The 17,065-nt window shown below is 41.3% G+C and overlaps 1 long non-coding RNA gene across 1 annotated transcript; it reads right to left on the bottom strand.

Moving 5' to 3' along the window:
• Nucleotides 1-1,720: 1,720 nt before the first annotated feature.
• LOC136389069 (uncharacterized) lies at nucleotides 1,721-12,869 on the bottom strand. Its single transcript, XR_010748255.1, has 3 exons — nucleotides 12,648-12,869; nucleotides 4,140-5,377; nucleotides 1,721-3,980 (listed from the first exon to the last, which is right to left on the bottom strand). It is a non-coding gene; the product is annotated as an uncharacterized lncRNA (long non-coding RNA).
• Between the last annotated feature and the right edge of the window lie 4,196 nt (nucleotides 12,870-17,065).

Below are 17,065 nucleotides of genomic sequence, written 5' to 3'. Positions count from 1 at the left end.
ATGGAATGGGCAACTGTTCAACTCAACACATGGCCATCCCCACGTCCTGTAAGCATGATGTGAGTTCCCGTCCTGTGTGGCATTCATTGACCTGCTCAGTCTCCCTGGCTCTCCTTTCTTTGGAAGGAAAGAGGAAAGAGGGAAGCTTGGAAAATTTCACAGGAGATGCCTGTGCATGCGAGGACATACTAATTAAACAGGTCAAAATGTTTATCTCTTTTCCTGTGGGAAGATTTCAAAAAGTGATGGGTGTTTATTAAAGAGTCGACACTACTGCTCTTAATACAATGGAGCTTATCACAAGATTTCTTCCAATTCTTGTGTGCTTCTATCAGCCCCTCCCACTGATGAGTGGGCCTGGGCAGTAACATTTAAATACAGAACAGGATTTCTTAGCAGCAGCTAAAGAAACAGAGAATTACTACTTACATACTGTAGGGAAAACAGCTGTGTTAGGCTTGCTTGCTTGTTTCCCGGCTACAAGCACTTTGCATGATTAGTGTGTGAGCACGTGACAGAGAGCCACCCGTCTCCCCTGCCTGTTTGCTGCTCACCTCTGTGAGAGGCCAATAAATGGGAATGGCCCAATATCTCTGGCTCCACGGTTCTTCAGTGCTCTGCCTGAATCCAATCTGAACCTACCTGGCCTTGACCACCAGCATTACATTTTTCTTAGTTTTTTTTCTGAGGAATTGTAATTCTTCAAGAGTTCTTTTCCTATGTACTTGGATAACAATAAACTGGGCATAATTTGGGGCACAGGGTTTAAGGAACTTGATTAAGCAAAGATGGCAGGAGGCTTCCTTCTGCCAGGCCTTATTCTTAGCTTTTATATGCAGAGGAAATATATCTTACTTCTGAGACTTTTTTCATAACTTTGTCCCTTCTATTGTGTTATAGGGACTTTAGTTTGATTTTCTGTGTTACCCTTCGTCTACTGATCTGCATGTCTATTCCTAATACCCACACTCCTCAGGGTCACCAGAGTAATCACGATAACAACTTCCAAATATTTAACACTTTCTCATGCCAGGCTCTACACTGTTTGCCATGGCTTATAGTTTTAATCCCCCGACAATCCATCGCAACTTTGTGAACATCCACAACGTACAGGTAAGAAAACTGCAGCTTGGAAAGCCTGAGTTCATTGTCCTGCATCACAGTGGAAGATGACGAGGTGAGAGCGGATCCCAGGAAGTCCAACCTGAGAGCCCCAGACCCCCGGTTGTCCCAGCCTACTGGGTATTTCCAATTAAGTGTTCTGCAGATACTTTAAAATTCAATGTAGCAAAACAAACATGACATACCTTGAATCCCCATCTCTCCAACAAGAATTGTTTTTAAAATTACAGTGAACTTCCTTTCTCTCTTATGTTTCCTCTTTCAGATAAAGTCCTCACCATCTCCCAAGCCTCCTTGAAAAAAATATTTAATGTCAACTTCGGTGTTTTCTTTCTCACCCGATTTTCATATTCAATTTATTACTCCTAGAGACTTACAGTAATCTTATTTTTTCCTCAATATTCTAACTGTAATTGGTTTGGTTGCCTTTATTGCTTGCTTGAATTATGGGAAAGTGTCTTAATTGGTTGTTACAGGTTAAATTGCTTCCTCCTCAAATTCCTATGTTGAAGTCCTCACCTGCAGTAATTGAAAATGTTACCTAATTTAGAGAGAGAGAGGTATTTTTAAAGGTACTCAAGGTAAAATCACATCACTAGAGTCAACCTAGATCCAGTATGACTGGTGTCTTTATTAAAAACAGAAATTTGGACACAGATACACACACAAAGAGGATGCCATGTGAACTCAAAGGTGGGGAATTGGATGATGTGTCTACAATCCAAGAAGCATCAAAGATGGCCAGCAAACCACTGGAGAGGAGGAGAAAGGCCAGGAACAGATTCCTCCCAAGGGCTCCCAGAAGGAGCCACTCCCGACAACACCCGGACTTTAGACTGCTCACTATCCACACTGTGAAACGATACATTCCGCTGCTGGAGCCACCTTGTTTAAATTGCCCTAGCAAACGAACACACTGCTTTTTAGATGTCCACACTGCCATCAGATTTAAGTCATGAATTGGAGCCATGGCAAACCTCCCTCTGCCCAAAGATACTGTCCCTTCTTAGCCTCCATCTGTCCCAGAGCTTGCCCTCACACCAATTCATTTTCTCTTTATTTGGTGAACTTATGCTTGTCATTATAATTTCAGTTTAAGTAATATTTCTTTCATTAAAGCTTTCCAATTCTCAGCTCACTCCACTTATGACAGAGGCTTCCAGCTGCCTTGTTTGGGGTCGTGTATTCATTAGGACTTGTAGAGAAAACAGAAATTCCTGAACATCTGGTGAAACCATCCGTGATGGTCATTTTCACTAAACAGATTCAATTCACTATCATCAAATTTTATGTGGTTCAGTATAATATTTTAAATAGTACATTTAGCACAGATAACTTTCCATGGGACAAAAAATGCTAAAAGTGACACAAGGGATGGTGAGTCAAGCCAGATGTGAGCACAAGTAAGGAACTGGGGAGGGAGGGACGGAGGGAGGAGAGCCACTCAGGAGGTGGCACACCTGGTGAACTTGGAGCCACTGCAGGTCTGTAAGACAGGAGCTACAGCTATGGAGGGGGCTCAGAAGCTTCTAAACACCTTTTAAAACAGGGAAAGAAATACTCCAGCTTATCCCCTTACCGTGTTCTCCAGACTTCTGCCACTACCTCCCGTTGGCCACACTGAGCTGAGAGCATAGGACAGTGGAGTCTAGGAGTCCGCTACATCAGACGGAGTGCAGTAGGTGAGGACAGGGAGTAGATGTGGAAGGAAACGGTAGAATAAAAGGCCAGAGAGTATTAAGTTCTCTCTTATTTGCCTTCAATTTGTCCGCCACCTGCCGGGTTTCAGGTTTCGAGGCTTTTAGGAAAGTGTTGCTCTGCAGAGCAGAGCGGAGCCTCAAATTGTCTGTAGGGTATTTTTTTTTTTTGTACACCCTGAACCATGAAGACAGATATGACAATGGAACTCTCCAGAGTTCTCACATCTGTTTCTGGATGGATTAACATCAAAGGACAAAGTAAAAACCCCTAACAATGAGGTCGTGCTGAGCCGCTAGTCTGCTGGCCTCAAAGCAATGCTCAGCAGAGTTCTGCACCCAGGGAGAGAGATCAGAGCAAGGACGGGGGCTGTGTGCCTATATGTGGGCATCTGAGCAGGTGCAAGTCAGGCCCGCAGAACAAAGGCTGCAAAGAATCAGGGCGTGGCTGGCCAGCGCAGACTTGAGGTGGGTAACAAGTACACACCCCCAGGGACTCAGGGATGGGGTAGAGAGAGGGCAACGTCAGCTCGCCTGATTTTACAGGGCACAGCACATCTGCAATACTTGAACTTCACAAGTTATGTTACTAGCTTTTAATTTTTAGAGATGAATGCCTGGACAGCACTGAAGGTGGGGATGATTAGGACTTCCACTGGGATCTCAGTACACCAGAAACGGTTCTTTAACAAGGGACATTAGATCTAGACACCCGACAGTAATGAATAATTGCACTCACACTAGAAAATGAATTATAGTAAGATTACTATCGAGTGAACCAAAGGACAGTGTTCCTATGTGCTATCTAACTTAAAATCAGGCTGTCTTGTCCGCACTTCCAGATCCTTCAACACTGCTGCACATTAAAATGAAACACCAAACCTTTAATAGTAACAGAGGTCTTCCTGGCAGGTCTAGTTAGGATGTGGAGGTTGGAGCTTACAGAAAAGTTTTTAAACTTTCTCAAATACGATGGGTATTTGTTCTTCCTCACGGAGTTCTACTTGTCCGTGGTACTGCTTAAATTAGCGGTCCCCTCTGCAGCTTCTCGGGGTGGCTGTGCCCTTCTCGCCTGCAGATCTGACTGCTCCACTCACTTAACAGTCCTGTGTGTCATTGCTCCCAACAGCGAAAAGCACGGTCCTCAGGATCCAGGTTTCTCTGAAAGCAGAGAAGGAATTCTAAACCCACTTATTCTTATGTTCTTGCTACACATAAAAGGGACTACACAAATTATGCAAACTATCATGGTATTAACTTTCAAGTTTTCCTCATTAAAGGAAAATAGAGATTTTGGCTATACGAAGCTAAAGAAAATACCTCTGCAAATTTCCACTTGGATCCTCCTTTTGAATTGGCGTTGTACGGTTTTATTTAGTCTTACCAAGCCAGTCAAGGAAATACGAGAAAATAGAGCTGTTCTTACGTCTCATGAGGCCTCCCTTGGAAAATAAATGGAAGCTCTAAATCTAAGAACAGTCCATTAGAAGATCAAGAGCGGACACTTTGCCAGATGGCTCCTTCTGGTTTCCTGTCTCTTACAGGTCAAAGTTCACTCCACAGGCCCTCACCTTTCATACAATGTTTGGGCCTCTAGGAGGCTAATAGAGAAACAAGAGCCTCTGTAGGTCAGGTTGGTTTGGATTTAAAATATGAAGTGTCTGTGCCACTCGGTGACAACAACAAAAACATTTTAAAGCCCAACCCTCATTACCAGATGCTGAGAGAGTCAGTGGCATTCAGAGATGAGAGATTTCCGGGCAGGGATGGTAGGCTTGCTTCATCAAGAAGCCACAAAAAGGACAAGCAGGACAAGAACATGGGTGTAGGTGGGCTTGTGGAGCCAAGCTTTTCTATAACATGCAAAAACAAGTTTTTTGTACGAATTCCATACAGAGGCATATACTTTTCTCTCTCTCTCTCTCATGAGACACCTACCTGTGGGTATTTGAGAAGGTGGAATTCAGGCTGACAGAACAAAGGCCAAATATATAGAATTATCAGAATAATTATTTGTCTTGGTAATTCAAATTAAAATATATAAAATACAAAGTAATGCAAATTCAACCTATAGCCTCTGGTCAGTGTCGAGCTAAGTGTCCCTGTTGTCTGTGACCAGGAGTAGAAGTGTGAACTCTTCTGCCAGATGAATCTTGATATCAAAGTCTCCAATAAAAACAGCACAGCCAAGGCCTGGATGAAACTGCACTTTCTGCATGTAAAGAAGAAACAGAGCACCCTGGCCAGTTAGCTCAGTCAATTAAAAGCATCCTCCCAAAACACCAAGGTTGTGGGTTCGATCCCTAGTCTAGGCACACAGGGCAAGCAACCAATTAGTGCATGACTGAGTAGAACAGAAAATTGATGTTTCCCTTCCCCATCCTCTCTCTCTCTCTTTCTGTCGGTCTCTCTATCAATGACTACAATAAAATTAAGCCCTGGCTGGATAGCTCAGTTGGTTGGAGTGTCTCCTGGACTGCAGAGGTTGCCGGTTTGATTCCCTGGTCAGGGCACATATAGGAGCAGCTTGATGTTCTGGTCTCTCTCTCCCTGATTCTCTAAGAAAGAAAGAAAGAAAAAAAAAAAAGCGAATAAGAAGAAACAGCAAAATCAGCTTCAAGTGTGGTGTTGGTTTTTCATGACCAGCTGGACTTGCCTGGTGGACTGCACAAAGCAGTTGGCCTGTGTGCATCCCTCCTGTGATGCAACAGAAGGCTGCTTACCCCCCCTCCCGTCCCACAGAAGCAGACAGAGCAGTGGGGTTGACCAGATGCTTTATGATGCACACACTTAAGCCAGACAAGAGAGCACATGTTGAGTCTGAAACAGGGCTAGATGTTCCTACAGGAGGTGATGTGGCCAGCACAAGCTCTGTGGACTCTTTACCTCCTGATAAGGAATAATCCAGGCCCAAGGTCCATCCTTAGGCTGCCAAGTCAGGGGTGGAAAACTGCATGTACGAGAATTTCCCAGTAGGCAGCAGGGGCAAAAATATTTTTAGTCTGAGTTATCTAGATAATCAACTCATACCGCATTGCATTGTGTGACATAATACAATTAAGAGGAATAAAACCTACCTCCTGTCAAGCAATTCCTATCCCCATGTTGCATATGCTTGATAAATATTAAAAATAGCATCAAACTTTGAAGGAAGAGTTTGTTTAATCCATCTTATGAAAAGTATAGAGACTACAAAACCATGTATTTTGCAGATGGTGATTTTGTCCTAACTGAACATCACCACATTTGTGGTGGGTACTCTTTACTACGCAGAGTTTTTAAGTAATTTTTTTGTAAACAGCTCCCACTAACTGTAGCTTGGTCTCCCTTAAACCTGCGGTTGGGAAGACAAGCTCCCCAAATAGCACGAATCACAGCCCAAGGGGAAGGCGCTCCTGCAGTAATATTCAGTGTTGAGATGAGTGGGTGAAAAATCAGATTTTTTTTCTTCTTTTTAGGTATAACAGTCACAAGCTTAACCGTCAAGTTGAATGTGCTAAGAGACAAACTAAAAAGCAAGGTTAAGGAACAAACTTCTTATTTTATTGCCCTGCTGTGTGAGGCGCAGCCAGCCAGCAGCAATGGGAGGGAGCAGGGCGCATGGTGGAGGAGAAGCCAGTCTGACTGCGCTGTCAGCAAGGGGTGCCTTTGCCTCCTATTCTTCTCTTTATCTTCACAATATCAACACTGTTTTGCTTCTATACTGATCTGCTTTACTCAGCGCTAGGGACGTTCAGAAGACGTCGGAGTTCAGAGAGGGCAGCAAAGACCATGAAACCCAATGCTATGTGTGATTGCAAAGCCAGAAAAAGAATGCCAGGCAGGAATTGGTTATTTCCTCAGGGTCAAAATGATCAAGACTTTTCCTGGAGCCTTCAGCTCTGAAGAGCCCAGGTCTTCATTGGAGCATGCTCAGTGTGACTCAGCAGCCCAGGGTCTTGATTGCTTGCAGGTGTCCACAGTGCTGAACAGCTGGGGGCGGGGCTCCCAGGGGGAGGGGCATCACGTGAGAAGGCTGAGGGCCTTGCCTGCAGCTGAAATAGAACCTGTTTGAGAGCAAGTGCGAGAGGGTGATTTGAGCTGCGGTAGAAATACCTCAGAATGTACATATGATATTTATTCTACCTGCTTGCTCATCTCTCTGTGACTGTTGAGTATGCACCCTCCTCTACGGCCATCTCTCCCCACAGCGCAGCTCTTTCCTACCTTCCTTCCTTTTTCTTCACCCTTCTTCAGCCTCCATCTTTCTCTTCTGGCTTCCTAAAGCTGGTTTCCCCCAGAGTTCAGATCTCTGTCCTCTTCACTTATTTCTTTCCATATTTTAATTTTGGAAATGTCATGGACCAGGAGCTCCCTCCACATTTGCAAGGCCCAGAACAAAAGGGCAAATTAAGAAAATGTAGCATATGTCTGAATACTTAAACATTGTAACTTCAGTGGCCTCCACAGCCTGCAGCACATTCCTATCAAGGTACCTACAGCCCACTCCCCAGGCGTCAACCCTGTGAACTCAAGAATGAAGGTCCTCTGGCTTTATCAAGGCAGCCCGTCTGCTGGGTAGCTTGATGGCTAAGAGAGATATGGGAAAGCTGAGTTCTCATTTACTCTCATCTTTCAACTATCTCGATGGGCTGGTGACTCCTAAATTCACCTCTCCTCTGAGACGCATGTCTTTCTGTCAATAAGAGTAATAAAACATGAGCTAGAATACGTTTTACAGCTTCCGTAGCAGTTTCACATGACCACATGATGTAATTCCAGCCAATTGGATGTGAGTAATTGGTGTGCATTAATTGTTACCTCCAAGCTTGCTCACCTCCCAAGATGATCTTCTTGTTTTCCTTGGATGCAAGGAGGATGCAATTGAACTCAATGACTGGCAGCCTTAGGTGAAAATAACTGGGAATGAGCCTGATTTCTTCCCTTATTGCTTGCAGGAGAGCTGCCCACTTATAGGGAATGCCTATTTAGAAATTCACAGCAGGAAGACCATAAACCTCTATTATGTTAAGCCACTGAAATGGTCAGTTGCCATTCGGCAAATCTCCTACTGGAATTTCCGTGAGCACCTTTAAGTCAAGGTAGCTCAGATGGAACGAATCCGTCCCTATCCACCCCAACTCTTCCCCTTCTTTTCCCACGATGTGCAGTTTCAGTAACGGCAGCATCGTCTCCCCAATCATCCAAACTATAAACTTGGGTGTACTGACTCCATCCCTTACCTCTAGTAACAAATTAAAAACCAAACTCCTTATTGTCACCGAGAGCAATTCTTTCCCTTTCACAGTTCTATTACAGCCTGAATTTATTTCGTGTCTCTAACCTGCATATTTCTCCAGGTTCTAAAGCTCAGCTCAGCCTGCCTCTACCAGTGGTGGTCAACCTGGTCCCTACCGCCCACGAGTGGGGCGTTCCAGCTTTCATGGTGGGCAGTAGCGGAGCAACCAAAGTATAAATAAAAAGATAGATTTAACTATAGTAAGTTGTTTTATAAAGGTTTGTTTTGCCAAACTTAGCCAAAATCCGACATAAAGTACTTGGTAAGTAATTATTATTATATGCTTTAACTTGCTGTAACTGTGCTTTATAAATTTTATAAAGTTACTTCCCTACTTTATAAATCACCATTACTGTGGAACCAGTGGGCGATTAGAAAATTTTACTACTAACGGAGATACAAAAGTGGGCAGTAGGTATAAAAAGGTTGACTACCCCTGCTAGACTAATTGATCCCTGGAGCTGCCATGGAAACACTATTGCTGAAACACTAATCGTATCATCATTCACCCCCAGACCCTGCATAAAATATTGATAATTCTTTAGGGGCTATAAGACAAAAGTCTAAAACCCCTTCAATCCCACATTTAAGCCATCTACATTTTTGATTCAATAAACATCATCACCCTCTTCTCTCGCACTTGCTCTCAATCAGTTTCTACTTCAGCTACAGGTGATAGGAGGCCCTCAGCCTTCTCACATGATGCCCCTCCCCCTGGGAGCCCCACCCCCAGCTGTGCAGGCACTGTGGACACCAGCAAGCAATCAAGACCCTGGGCTGCTGAGTCACACTGAGCATGCTCCAATGAAGACCTGGGCTCTTCAGAGCTGAAGGCTCCAGGAAAAGTCGTGATCATTCTGACCCTGAGGAAATATGAGTTCCTACCTGGCGTTCTTCTTCTGACTTTGCGAGCACAGAGAGCGTTGGGTTTCTTGGTCTCTGCTGCCCTCTCTGAATTCCGTCGTCTTCTGAACGTCCCTAGCGCTGGGTGAAGGAGGAGATCAGTATAGAAGCAAAACAGTGTTGATATTATGAAGATAAAGAGAAGAATAGGAGGCAAAGGCACGCCCTGCTAACAGCACAGTCAGACTGGCTTCTCCTCCACCATGCGCCCTGCTCCCCCCATTGTTGCTGGCTGGCTGTGCCTCACCCAGCAGGGCACTAAGATAAGAAGTTTGTTCCCTAACTTTGCTTTTTAATTTGCTTATGTTCACAGCAGACACCTAGGTGTCTTCTTCCCATGACTCAGCCATGCCTTCAGCTCAGGAATATTTTCCCCATGATTTAATAAAGAGGGCCTTGGCCTTGTAAGGTTGCATGCAGCATTTCCATCCGCCAGCCTAGACAGCTAATACCTCCCCATTCCGCCTGATACTGAACTTTGAATGCATTCTTAACCTTAAGATTTTAATTTCACTTAAGATTTTAACTTAAGAGCCTGGGACACTTTCCATTTAGGTGATGTAATACCCTAGATCCCCTGGGCTATATTTCAGGCCAGCAGTGTTCATGGGACATAGTCTATTTCATAATCTCCATAGCCCATTACTCCACTAGAATGTTGGTTTGTTTTCTGTTTAATGTGTATATTTTTTTAGCTTTATGTTCTTTGTTGTTTTTAAAAATCTAGCTATTGATGGATAGATATTATTACATTTGCCTCTAAATTCTTTTAAGTATAGGAAGAAATGAATGAAAGTCTATTGATTCCTCAGGATCCAGGCCGGGTGTCACCCCCTTCATGAAGTCATTCTCATTCTTCTTACCACAAGCAATGATCCTGCCCACAGCTGCTGCCTTTTTCAATGGAGCCTGGAGTTTTATCTTGTTCTGGTCTCTTTGGTTTTTGCACGCAGTACATTACTTCTTTATGATATGACCTCCCTGATAAACGTGTAATCTTAAGAGCGCCCACACCTATCTTTCTAGTCCTGTAACACCAGCAAGTAACGAAACCCACACATACATGCAGCTTTTCATCTTCTTGTCTTTGGTTTTACACTTTTCCCATAGAAAATGTAAACACAGTGGGGTTTTAAAAAATATTTTCTCATTTAAGTTGAGTTGCCTTCCCAAATTGTTAAGTTCATTTCACTGCACTACTTGATGCTAATGTGTAAGTATTCGTAACCTTCCACGTGAGAACTGACCGCAAGCTGGGCAGAGATAGAAAGATCACGTTTCCAATGACTCCAAGGCGATGAATGCCTTTTAGTATTCCTGACCAGTTTCAATTAAATACAGCAGTGGTTTTCATCAACTTATTTTTTTTTTTTTGTCTGCAGAACATTTTCTATAGGATACAGTTGAAGTGAATAGAATCTAGTGCAAAAGAGCATAATTATTGCTTACTACCTGCCCTTTAAATGCATGACTATTAAAAGATTCTCTTAAGATTGCACAAAGATGGTCCTAAATAGCAACCTTTCTTCAACTTTTATAGTTTCATTTTGAAACTCTTTGGACACTTGTGGCTATAGGTCATGCACAAGATTTGGGAGGAAAAAAATATAGTCAAAGAGTAGAACATGAGTCATGACTTGTTAGTCTTTCTTTTTTAATAGAAGCTCCGAAGGACTCATTAGAATCACTACATCAATGGAAGAACTAACTTGAGTTTCCAAATATTTCTTCCTCTCTGAGATTGAAAAGGATATTAGGAATTTTCTTAATACCCTGGTGTGATTAATGTACCTTGACCAGGCAAGCCCAGGGTTTTGAACCAGTGACCTCAGCATTCCAGGTCGACGCCTAATCCACCACGCCACCACAGGGCAGTGGTGTGATTAATAAAACCACTGAATGGTGCTATGTGTGGATTTGATTAGCTTCACTGTACTAATTCCATTTAGCTGGATTTTTAAAAGAGTAAACGCTGTTCCCAGTTGGTATCCTGGGAGTAAGGATTTTGTTAGAGCAATGGTTTTAAACACATTGGAGTCTGACACCTTTGAAAAGTCTAAGGAGTGTTTTAAATTAAAAGCAGAACTATAGCTATGTTTTCTGTAGTTGACCACCCCCACACAGTGACTCAAGATTAAGAATTCTAAGGAAGTCTTTTGTAAAAAATCTCAATCTACCCACGAGTATCCAATTTTTTGGATGGTTTAATGTATATTTTAAATATGTAAAAATGGAGGCTAAAACAATGTTAGATTACTGCCATATTAATACGATATTGCCATGGAAATTACTTTGGGTGAATGTAGATCAGTAGTGAAGCCAAATGTATTCTAAATGGTCCATCTTGTTTATGGCTTACAGCAGAGAAAAAAACATTAAAGCAACACAGCAGTCAGATGACATCATTCCTTCCAGAATTGATAATATATTTGTCTATTTCATTGAAACAGGTCAGCTATACAATGGCTACAAGAACAGGAAGCTGTCTTATCTACCTTCAATGTTCAGAAACATAAACCTGGGTAATCTTTCAGTCCAGTCAGTCCAGTACTGGTGTTTACCTATTATGTTCACCATGATGATGTCCAAAAAGACCCCTCCTATCAGAGCCCCTCATAAACACTTCAGTGGTCACAACATCATTGTAATGGTGAAAGATTTTTTTACAATGTAAAAACTCAGGCATAATTTTGGAAACTCTATACAGATGAAGCACTTCTGGTACTTGGCAACACATCAAGTTTTACTGTGTTCTGTGTTGCCGTGCATTAGCATTAAAAACATAGGCAAAATATCTGAAAAAATGTCATCCATCATGATGTTGAGCAAATTCGTCAACACTGTCTATTTAAACCAGGGGTCCCCAAAGTACGGCCCACGGGCCGCATGCGGCCCCCTGAGGCCATTTATCCGGCCCCCGCCGCACTTCTGGAAGGGGCACCTCTTTCATTGGTGGTCAGTGAGAGGAGCATAGTTCCCATTGAAATACTGGTCAGTTTGTTGATTTAAATTTACTTGTTCTTTATTTTAAATATTGTATTTGTTCCCGTTTTGTTTTTTTACTTTAAAACAAGATATGTGCAGTGTGCATAGGGATTTGTTCATAGTTTCTTTTTATAGTCCAGCCCTCCAATGGTCTGAGGGACAGTGAACTGGCCCCCTGTGTAAAAAGTTTGGGGACCCCTGGTTTAAACAGTACTATCAAAAATCGATTCAGTATACGCACCTTTTACCTATCACCAAGTTCACTCTCATCCTCAAGGACAAGTCTTAAAAGACAATATTAAACTTAGAACATATTTTTTAAAATATTTTTGAAGACCTCTATTAAGACAATTTCAAATAGGAAATTTGGCAAACTTTTCATCTATTTGAATAAGATGAATCTTTTGATCAACACCTGTCAGCCCCCATAATGAAAACAGCTGAAAAAGTAGGTCTTTGGCAAAGCTCCTGGATATAAGAGGATTGGAGGGGAGCACTCGGGATACATTATGGAAGGTCTTCAATGCAAGAGCAGCACCTGCTTGGGGAAGAATTCAAAATTATAAAGCCTTTCAATTTCCTAACAGAGAAGAATCTTCTGATACACAGAAAACAAGTCTCATTACTATTACTTCCAATGAGAAGTTAGCATTAAATCATACCTTTTAAATTTAATTTATACATTTTAAATTCAAATCTGTATTAGTCTTTTCAGGCTGCCATTAGAGAACACCACAGACTGGTGGCTTAAATGACAGCAATTTACTTTCTCACAGTTCTCGGTGCTGGAAATCCAAAATCAAGGTGCCGGCTGGGATGGTTTCTCGTGAGGACTCTCTTCCTGGTTTGCAGATGGCTGCCTTCTTACTGCGTCCTCATGTGGCCTTTCCTCTGCACATGCACATGCCTGGTGTCTCATCTTCTACATAAGTACACCTGTCATAATGGATTAAGGCTTCACCTTCATGGACTGATTTAACCTTAATTACTTCCTTAAAGGCCTTATCTCCAAATACAGTCATAATGGGGGTTACACTTCCATCTATAAATTTCAGGAGGACAGGCAGTCCACAACACTATCCTGCTTACAAATTTGCTCAATGCTCAACACATTTCCAGAGATGATCTCATTGTTATATATCCCTTGAATTCACTTTGAGGAGTCTTTAAGAATTAAAGTATTCTTTAATACACAGTTTATAGGTATCTGTCAGTGGTAACTCTAGTTTCTTTTGTTACTATACATCTGTGTATATCAGGATTTTCAGCTCATGCTGCAATAAAAAAAGTAAAAAAGTATAATCAGATACAAAAATAAGTAAACATTGTCAAGACAAAGATCATTGTACCATGATAACATTACTTTTTATTATAGACAAAACTTACAGCAAAATTAAGGTTTATATTTTGTCAATGGTCGTTAAATTTGCATTAAAGCAAAAGGAAAGAGCAAAAGTGAAACTCATAGATACAGAGTAGATGGTGGTAGTTGCTAGTGGCCAGAAGGTGTGGGAAATTGGGGGATGCTGGCACGACATTGAGGGATGATATGGGTATAAACTTTTAGTTATAAGATAAAGTTCTGAGGATCTCAAGTACAGAAGGTGACTTTGGTTAACAGTACTGTATTATACACTTGAAATCTGCTTATAAAGTCAATCTTAAATGTTCTCACCACCCCACCAAAGGGAAAAAAAAAGTGACTCTCTGTGGTGATGAATGCAATAACTAATTTTATTGTGGCAATCATCTCAAAATATATATATATATGAAAGTATCATCTTGTACACCCTGAATTAGTACAATTTATAACCTGTCAATTATACCTCAATAAAGCTAGAAGAAAAGATATGACTTTGGAAAGATAATTTTTATATTCAATCTTACAAAAAGATGCAATACTACCACAACACAATCAATTGCATACAGATTGTACGTATCCATATCATCACCTAATAAATGCTTGGTGGCTGCCGTAATTGCTATTTTTACATGCATTCTAATGTAACAGCAATTCACTTTATTTCTGAACCACATAGAAATAATCTCACTTGGTTCTAATTAGCAAATAACCTTCTGACAAAATCACTTAAAAGCCTTCTCATTAGTAATCAAAGAAAAATCTTCAGTTTTTATCCAGAACTGTGCGATTCTAGAAGTTTAATTGGATTCCCCAGGTTTATCTTTCAAGAATTTTGCTTTTCTCCAGCAGGCACTTATATATCTCTAACATGATTATAATCTTATCTTTTTCTTCTCAATTATTTAGTTTCAAAAGGGGCTAGAATCAGAGTAATTAGAAGAAATCAGATATGCAGGTTTGATCATTTTCCCATGATTTAACAGTCATTGAACTGTCTGTCTTTTGAGCCTTTACCATTTTCTGACTTACAAAGGTAATGTCATTGAGCAACACAGTTATTCTTCTTTTTGACTTTATTACATAGTTCAAACATATGGGGAAAAAAAGCATAGAAAAGGGAAGTATAATAAAACATGTGATTGCTAACTAGTTTAAGAAAGAAAAATTACTAAGCAGTTTTTATTCCTAATTTAGAGAAAAGATAAATAAACTTATTTATTGCATGCCAAACACAAAGACAGAATCTAAAGCAGAAGCTATTATATTTACAAAGAAAATGCTCACAATGCACATTAGCCTTAGCCACACATATTCACAATGGGAAACGTTATGCTTGGTATTGGCAGAGTATCTAGAGATGACATGGACTGAAACATCTTTCACTTTTTAAATTGTCATCAAAATGTATGTAACCTATGAAGTGATAGTCTGATCTACTGATTTGTTTTGGTCAATTTCACATGTGGTTTATAATAGTCACTTGTTCTTCTGTAGTAATATCTTTAAATATTTCAATCCTTCTTTCAGGAGACAAGAAGGAAGGTCTATACTTACCAAATTCACTAACCTCCATTCATCTAAAGTTTTTAGTAAATAAAAACAAAATTGAAAGGAAAGAAAAGATGAGAAAAATGACCAGGGAAAAATATGCAAAGGGATGACTAACTGCTGAAAACAAAAGAAAAAATAAAAGGTAAAACACTGGGAAAAAAAGACTTTGCAGAAAAGTGTAAGCTATTGTTGAACAAATATACAACCAATGCACCTCTAAAAGAGTCCAACCCAAATTAAGTGGGAAAAGATTTTCTTGAAAAATTAATTTTACCATAGCTACAGAGTAAGCCAATATCCAGCTAAATTATACATACGATCAGTTAAAATGGACTATCACTTTGTTGGTGTATGAAGTCATACAAAATAAGTGGGGTGTATTATTTAACAGAGTGTATAATCTACTCTTATTTTACTTTTTCTGTAGGGGCCAGGAGGGTAAACTAAATATGATGGAAGTCACCAACTCTGCATACTTATGCCTTTAAAATTGACACATATCTCTCTATTTCACCTGGGACAGATTTCTTTCAGTTTAATCTTTCTTTTTCTTGACTAAGGAGTGGAGGCATGGGGGCCAATTTCAAAGACTTTCTATGACCTTTCACCATTGCTGCAGCGCTCGTATCCTAAAGGCCAAAGAAGTAATGTGATGGTTTTGTCAACCTTCAAATTTGTCCATTTCAATTCTATACTTAAGGGTTTTTGTGTTTTTTGTTTTTTGTTTTTGTATTTTTCTGAAGCTGGAAACGGGGAGAGACAGTCAGACAGACTCCCGCATGCTCCCCACCGGGATCCACCCGGCACGCCCACCAGGGGTGACGCTCTGCCCCTCCGGGGCGTCGCTCTGCCGCGACCAGAGCCACTCTAGCGCCTGGGGCAGAGGCCAAGGAGCCATCCCCAGCACCCGGGCCATCTTTGCTCCAATGGAGCCTTGGCTGCAGCGCCCGGGCCATTTTTGCTCCAATGGAGCCTTGGCTGCGGGAGGGGAAGAGAGAGACAGAGAGGAAGGAGGGAGGGGGGTGGAGAAGCAAATGGGCGCTTCTCCTATGTGCCCTGGCCGGGAATCGAACCTGGGTCCCCCGCACACCAGGCCAACGCTCTACCGCTGAGCCAACCGGCCAGGGCCATACTTAAGGGTTTAAAAGCTGAGGAAATAGGTCTGTGGAGCTCTACTCACCTGGACCTGAAACAGGACTCTATTTCCTCTATGTCCCTGACTCTAACAGGGGTCAGGATAATGCTTTAGGTGCCTAGGTATCAATGCTCTCAATGACCTTGTCCACTAGCTAGGGACCCTTCATGAGCAGGTCTGAAAGAATCATGATCACTTACAGACCTCCACTGGGACCCAGACTCTCTTTCACTGGTTTTTGATTAAGAACTGGCTCAATATGAAAACCTGGTGAATAGTTTCTGATGTTGAGGTGGCTCCTCAGCCTCCCACCCATCCGTCCTTGATTATCTTTGATTGTACAAATTAAGTAATAGCATTATTGGCTGGCCATCTATTCAGGTCCCTGAGTACACACTGTTCACTCTCCGGCCGCACAGTTCTCTCAGTTTCTGCTTCCTTGGCCGTTGGTCCCCAGTGAGATTGGTTGTCTCCGTTTCCAAGTGCACTTTCTTCTCCCAAGCCCGCATCCTCACTCCATGAGAGGCTTTGTTCCTGCAGCACGTTAATTAACGCTCTGCATGCAAGTTTTCACCTCAGAGGGGAAAAAAACAACACAAAATACATTTAAAAGATTGAGTTCTGGCTTCTCTCTCTTTGACAATAGCCAGACTTCAAAAGATAACTTTTTGATATTCTAACTCTCAGGAGAGGAGAAACAAAAATGATTGTTTACATGAATCAGCTAATCCTTTAAGTAGGTGCAAAATAAACAAAATCCTATATTATGGCCAAGAAATAAAATATGAAAAGATGTACTTTTCCATAATTGTAACACAAAAATAAATTTTTCACTTGATCAATTTTAGCAAAGATCTTTGAAAATAGCAACTCTGTTTTAGGATGCAATTAGCTGAAGATTATAAAATAATAAATTCTCACCTTTAAACATTGAGAGACTATGTGTGATTTTTTTGATTTCCCAAAATGTTTGGAAGCAGACATGATGTCTGAAGGAAGAAAAGTTGATAGAATCATTCACTCTTATGAAA

Source organism: Saccopteryx leptura, chromosome 1 (assembly GCF_036850995.1).
Source record: "Saccopteryx leptura isolate mSacLep1 chromosome 1, mSacLep1_pri_phased_curated, whole genome shotgun sequence".
NCBI lineage: Eukaryota > Metazoa > Chordata > Mammalia > Chiroptera > Emballonuridae > Saccopteryx > Saccopteryx leptura.
The sequence above is the reverse complement of the archived record's forward strand: the minus strand, read 5'-3'. Positions and strand labels throughout refer to the sequence as shown.